Raw genomic sequence first — 6,826 nt, 5'->3', positions numbered from 1 at the left:
GGCACCGCCGTGATGGCGGGGTGATTTCTGCCATCAGCGGCTGACTGGCACAGGTGCCCCTGGGTCTAAATAAATCATGAGGCTTCCTGCTGATCTCCCCCCTCCCACCGTTCCTGTATGCCCGCCATCCCTCCGCAGGGAGCTCGAGAGAGGGGGCCGCCCCCACCGCTCGGCTCCTTCCCGCCCTCCTTCCCTTTCTCTTCTTTCCCACCTCCCCGCACCTTCCCCCCCCCCCCCCCCCCCCCCCCCCCTCACCTCTTCCATCCACTCACATGAATATTTAAACGCCAACGCCAGGATGGAAAATATGCTGCAAGGGCAATGAAGACTTGCTAACAAAGAATTTGTTCATTTTGGGAGCCAGAGTTTCCTTATTAAAGGCAGGTCAGGAGTGCTGATGAAACTCTGAGTGGTCCAATTACAGAGGGAGGGGGCTTAAGAGACAGGGACTATCAACAGGAGAGGGGACAGAGACATGCAGGGGGCAGGAGAGACACTGAGACGGACTGATCCAAGCTGTAGCAGTCCAGCTTGGGAGAGGATTGTGGGGGATTGGGGAGGCCTGGCGGGGACCTGCAATTGGCTCTATGCAGGCTTTGTGTGTGTGTGTGCAAGTGTGTGTGTGTGTGTGTGTGTGAGTGAACTGACTGTGACAGAGAATGCCTGGTGTGCAGAGGCCCATGCAGTCTCCCATGAAGTTTTCAACAGAACAAAACAGATGCATTTGTTTTCTCAATTGGAGGAATTTGCTAATGTGCATATACAAGGGTAAATAGTTTGGCTAATTTGCAGCAGGCAAGTGGGCAGAGCTCCCTGCTGCACGGCCGGCCAGCTGGGGCCCCGGTACAGAGAGGAAAAACAGAGACTGATGACCTACCTCAGATATTCTCTGTCTTCATTAAACACCATCTTTGACCTCACCAAGTAACTTTGAACCACAGCTTTTATGTCCCGCCACTCTCTCCCTTCAAATGTGTCTGTTGTGTTGAATAGAAGATGCTCTACAGATCAGTCAAACATACTTTTTCCTACTCCTGAAGACACTCTTTAAATTGTTTGCTGCTTTTTATTTCAACTGGCAGAATCACTCGTGACTCTGTTCTTACCACACAGGCTATTTTCAGCAACACTCATAAAGTCAAAGTCTACTTTACTCACATGTTAGGTCCCAGTTATTATCACCACACTTTGATCAACACTTTGAAGGCCAGGAACTTTTAAAAACCGAACGAGCTGAAAAACGAGGTGTTTCTGTTTGGCCCCTCTGAGTCCACCAGCCTCTTCTGTGACAATCTTGGCCCACAGACAGCTTGTGTTAAACCCTGTGCCAGAAACCTTAGGGTGGTTTTTGAATCCTCTTTTGAATTTGACAGACTAATCAACTCTGTGGTGAGAAGCTTTTTTCTTCAGCTGTAAGCTTTGGCCAACATTTTTAACACCAAAATATGTACCCATGCTTTTATCTTATCTCTTCTGGACCAGTGTAACATCAGTCAGTCCCTCTCTCTTCTGCAGTGCATCTGATACTATCATTAGATCATATCCTTAAAAATGTTTGTTTTTAAGGCACTTCATGATTGGCCCCCTCTTGTTTATCACACCTTTTAATCCCTTGCACCTCTGCACAATCACTCAGCTCCTCTGATCAGTCTCCCCTGGTCGTCCCTCGGGGCTCAGCGTAAACTCAGAGGTGAACGAGTCTTCACAGAGTCTCCTGGTCCATCCACCTCCTCCCATCAAACATGTTGACCTCATACCTTTACAAAGCTTTTTACGCCTTTGAATGAACTTTAAACATGTTTTTTATAAATGCATGTGCGGTATCAGTGTAGGCATGTTTGTCTGTGATCATAACAATCTTTCATGTCATAGTTTGATGTTTAATTTTGCCTCTGTCTGGGAATCACTTTGGTCAGCTCACACTCTTTTTATTGGACTATTGAATTGACCTGATTTAATTAATCTGAATGAATCACAGATAGGTTCAAACATGGTTCATGTTTCCCCTGAGGAAAAAGAGAAAACATGGCTGTGTGAAAAAGTGTAAAATAAAAACAACATTTGTACTAACTTTCAACCTTGAGGACAACGCCTCGTACAAATCTCCTGATTTAGGTTTTTCATTAGCAGAAAAAAAACAAATCAAGTGCACTGTGTGTGTGTGTGTGTGTGTGTGTGTGTGTGTGTGTGTGTGTGTGTGTGTGTGTGTGTGTGTGTGTGTGTGTTTGCATGTCTAATGTAGTTTAAGGAACAACATTACACCATCACGAGATCTCTTTTAAAGTAGAAAGGCGTGATGTTGGGGGAGCTGCGTTATAGCACTGTTGCAGACTCGCTATATAAAGAGGGATGATGATGATGAGAGATGTATTATTTTTAGGCTGCAAATAATGCAAAGAAACAAAAAGTTCTTATCAATTTTGAAATAACAGGAAGCTTAACCTTCGAGGAGCCAGAGATCAATATTTGGTGGAATAACCCTGATCTTTAATCACAGCTTTCATGCCTTGGTATACTCTCCACCACTCTGTCACATTCATGTTTGACTTCATGTCACTCTTGTTAGATATTTTGTCAGGTCATTACAAAATCATACCGCAATAAGTAGAGTGAGGTGTGTTTTTGTTGAAAGTCGAGAGACACAGGAATAATAGCATCTCTACATGCCTCAGTGCGTCAAAAGATGCTGACTTAAGAAGAAAATTGGAGTGGTCTCTGAATTTTTAGTACCTTTTAAGTCCTGATTTACAGAAACTAGTTTTCACTATTTAAGAAATGTATGTGTGAGTAAAGAAAGAGTAACGCTCAGAGGATTCATTTGATAAGAAAAGGCTGTTTCTGCTGAGTGCACATCAACATCGTCATGCCTTCATTGACCTTGTGTCGTAAGCTCCCTGCGTCTCTGGGTGGTTTCTGAGGATAAGCTCGGGGACCAAAATTTGCTTTTATGGAATATAAAGGCCACTCCAGATTTTATTCAAGCGCCATGCTAGTCATAAAACAGGTCTGAAGCAAATCCTATTTCACCCAAGCTTGATGAATAATTTAAAATGACTAATAGCGCCTTGTGACAGGGAATGTATCGCTGTGGTGTATCAGATTGCGGCGGTTTGGGCCTGAGGCGTAATTTGTTTGGAAAAATAATTACTCCTGTATTGGATCCTGGTTAAATATTAAAAGGGTTAGCATTAGGAATGGGGCAGCATCCAAAAAGGGGGGTTTCACTCTGCTCCATGGCAAACACGTTCCTTCAGACTTCATTCTGCAGAATCTCTTCAACAAAGGGTGAAAAATTCTACGTTTTATTGCTGTATATAAACGACCAAAGCGCAAAATTTCACAACAAAAGCAATGCAAAGTAATGAACTTCTCCTGTGAGCCTGGCTGCAAAGCTTTGAAGACTAATCCAGTGTTTATGAGCGAGGAGCGTCGGATTGTCTGTTGAGTTCAGCCGGTTATTGGGTGCACAAGCTGGGAGGCACCGCGGAGCGTTAAGATGCTGTACATCAGCCCGGAGAGGAAAGAAAAGAAAAACATGTCACAGTGAGATTTTTGATAAGAAAAACAAGAAACAGCAAGGAAATACAAAAAAAAAGAAAGTCAGGGAAAAGAACGAGAGCCGTGTTAATCGCTGCAAATGTGAAGAGACGCACGGCTCACCCGCACAAGACAATCTGGCATGTGTTGGTGTGTGTGAGTGTGTGAGGCTGATTAAACATAGAGGTTATGTCCTTTCAAGCTTCACACAACCTGTTCAATGTTTATTTCAACAAACCACTAACAGTTCTGTAGGACTGACTGATTTACATCATGAAAGAAAGTCACATTTCACTCATATGCAGCTAACACAAGCACCAGGCACCAGGTCAGACTCGCTGAGACGTATCGGTGTGTTCTATCAGCACAAAGTCGGAATATCTCACATCGTCCCTGTAAACACAGCAGGGACAACACCTCCACACTGTCTTTGATTCCAACTAGAATCTGTATCATCAAACAGATGGTGTTCTGTTAAACAAAGACAGCGCTGTTGTCTAAAGGTGAAAGAGTCTCTGTGCGTCAGCAAACATAAAAGCTCTAGGACAACCTAAAGCAAGCTGCGTCTTATGATAACTGTGTGCTCCAGGGAGACATTGAAGAGAGTTCGTCATAGTCAGGTTTACTGAAGACCTTTTTGTTACAGTGCCATAACGCAGCTCCACCATCGTCCTGCCTTTGTACTTTTATATTGATCCCACAAGAACAGTCTAACATTGATGTCGCAGTGTGTAAGTTCCACTTTGTGCTGCAGCGTTTGAGAAACACAAGAGCTCAACACACAGCGGAGCTTCACATACACACTCGCTCCGAGATGCTTTTGTTTACTTTGCACTGAGATCTCAAATTTAATTACTGACTCAATGTTTCATTAAGTAACTTACCACTAACGTAATATCACTCAGTTATTATGCATCACCTTTACCTCCTACAGATGCTGCTTCAACTTTGATTGTGGACCCTTTAGCTACAACTCTTTTTGCAGCAGGTTTTGCAGACAGTGATCTGTTTTTGTCTTAATGTATACACAATGTTCCCACACTGCCAGCTTCACTTGTTCCATCAGTGGATACAAAACTTTGCTGCTTGGTCAATTTGCCAAATTTAAGCATGTCACTTTGTTTTCGTTCCATACTGGTTGCACCAAACATTGTGTTCCGCCCCTCTTTGAGAGTGACAACAGAAACACTCATTGCATTCCTAGTTATGACCTGCTTCTGTTAACTCAGGCTTTCTGCTGAGCACGCTCACATGAAGGGGAATGTTTGGCACATCATTTCACAATCACTCTCTGCTTTGCTCAAACTAGTATGAGAATTGATGATTGATATAAGAAAAGATTTGCAGGAAAGAGCAACACCTCGGCTGCATTTAAGGAAAGAGAGGAATCCTGCAGACAATCATTGTGGGAATTCTTCAATTAAAATCTTTACATCATCACACGATCTGATCTCAGTGCCTCCAACTACATACAGAACAACTCTAAAATGTTAAAGATTTTGTATTGCTTTCACTGCCTTGAAAGAACAGATCTAGTGAAGGAAACTAGGAAGAGAGAGCAGGAGATGACATGAGCCAAAGTGCAGCAGGTGAGATGAGCAGCAGAGGAACTATACTACCCACAGAGACCGTCAGCTTGTTATCAATGAAGGGACTATTTACAGCTGAGATTCTGAACATAACCTGGTCCTGGTTAGTTTAACTCTGCAGAGCGAGTAACTTTAGAAATTTAGTCCAGCTTCATGTCATAAAGCTTTCTTGCTTTAGGTTCAACAGACCTGGCTTTCTCTCTTATCTCACTCTGTAGTTCAGTCCTCAGATTTCATCTGGTTCTAAAGTGTCTCCTCGTATCAAGACAGGGAACTACATGTGCTGTAGCACACCTGTGGTTTTATTTATGAAGGCATTTCTATACAGACTCTTCTTGCATCAACATCCATCCAATCCTTGAAGCAGAGTTTTTATAGATCAGCTGCCAGCAGAGCATTTTCACATCTCACACCAGCTGAGAGTAAATAAAGCTTACATGAAAGTCTATCACTTGTTTCCTGTATATCTATGTCGTAGGCTTGAATGCCCTAACTAGAAATCAAGGCTCAGTACACTCAGTACAGACATCTTACACAGATCCATTAACATGCAACCCTGGATCCTGCGCAAGCTGCTTTCAGCACGCAAATAAACTCCGGCATGAGAATCTGCTTTAAGCAGGAAAAACGTCCGACAGCAGGGATTTCAATGAAATGGCCTCATATCTTTTTAAAACTCTTTTTTTTGATCTGCTGAAATAAATGAAGACGTCAACACGCAACATTCACATGAAATATGAAGATTGTCCCTCTGTTGCAGACATCGCCATAGCAACCAAAATAGTCTGTCCGCCTCTGAAGGTGTAACACCTGAACTCGAGCAGGGCGGTTTTGATCTGCCTGCCCGCCCGACCCACAGCTGTGTACTTTAGGGACAGCGAGGGCCCTTGAGCCACACTCTCATCTCTCTGCTATTGTTTGCCCAGGTGGGCCAGGACGCCCTGCCCCCCCTCTCTCTTGCTCTTTCTGTCTCTCTCTCTACTTCACCTCCCTTTCACTATCTCGTTCCCTCTCTCGCTCTCTCCCTCTCTTTGTTCCTCGGGGACCTGTGGTCCAACTGAAGCTCTCGGTTACACAAAGAAACCAAATTGGCTTTCATCTGCAGCCTCTTACCAGCTGTGTGCATTGTGCTCCTGTGCTCCCTCTCACTGAAGGAATAAGTAAAGATTTTACCCATGACACTGTTATTATTATTGGCTTTGAGTCATAGCTCTGACAACTCCACCGCAGGTTTCTCATTTCTTATTAGAGTCTTTGGCATGACTTTGCTGTGAGGCGAGCTGTGAAGTCTACTCTGTCTTTCTGGTTCTGTGTGCAAAAACAGGAGGATGTTGAGAAACCTCTCAGGAGCTCTCTCTCCTTTCCCATCCTGGGTCAGGTTGGTGACAAACCTTTAGAACAACAGGTGTAGATGCTGAGGGAGCACAATCCCCTGAAGTTTGGGGTAACAGGACTGTAATACCGATATCAATCTATTTTCCTTTACATTTCCTTCTCTGCGCCTGTTTTTCAAATGTGCAATGAGACTATTTCAATTAGAACTTGCAGTCTCTCTTCCTGAAATGTGACTTGAACATGTTTAACAAACTGCATGTCGCTGATCCTTCTCAGAGATGGTCTAATACTCCGACTCTGACAACATTTATTTTACATTTCACAATAAAAACAGAGTTTGACTTCTTCATCTTCGTAAAAACCCT

At 43.6% G+C, this 6,826-nt stretch overlaps 1 protein-coding gene across 5 annotated transcripts in view; it reads left to right on the top strand.

Moving 5' to 3' along the window:
- The window catches only part of hipk2 (homeodomain interacting protein kinase 2), an 82,343-nt gene that overhangs the window by 28,359 nt on the left and 47,158 nt on the right, over nucleotides 1–6,826 (top strand). The gene's annotated exons all lie outside the window — the stretch shown is intronic.

This window comes from Notolabrus celidotus, chromosome 6 (assembly GCF_009762535.1).
Source record: "Notolabrus celidotus isolate fNotCel1 chromosome 6, fNotCel1.pri, whole genome shotgun sequence".
Taxonomy (NCBI): domain Eukaryota; kingdom Metazoa; phylum Chordata; class Actinopteri; order Labriformes; family Labridae; genus Notolabrus; species Notolabrus celidotus.
This window is presented reverse-complemented; position numbering and strand designations above follow the sequence as displayed.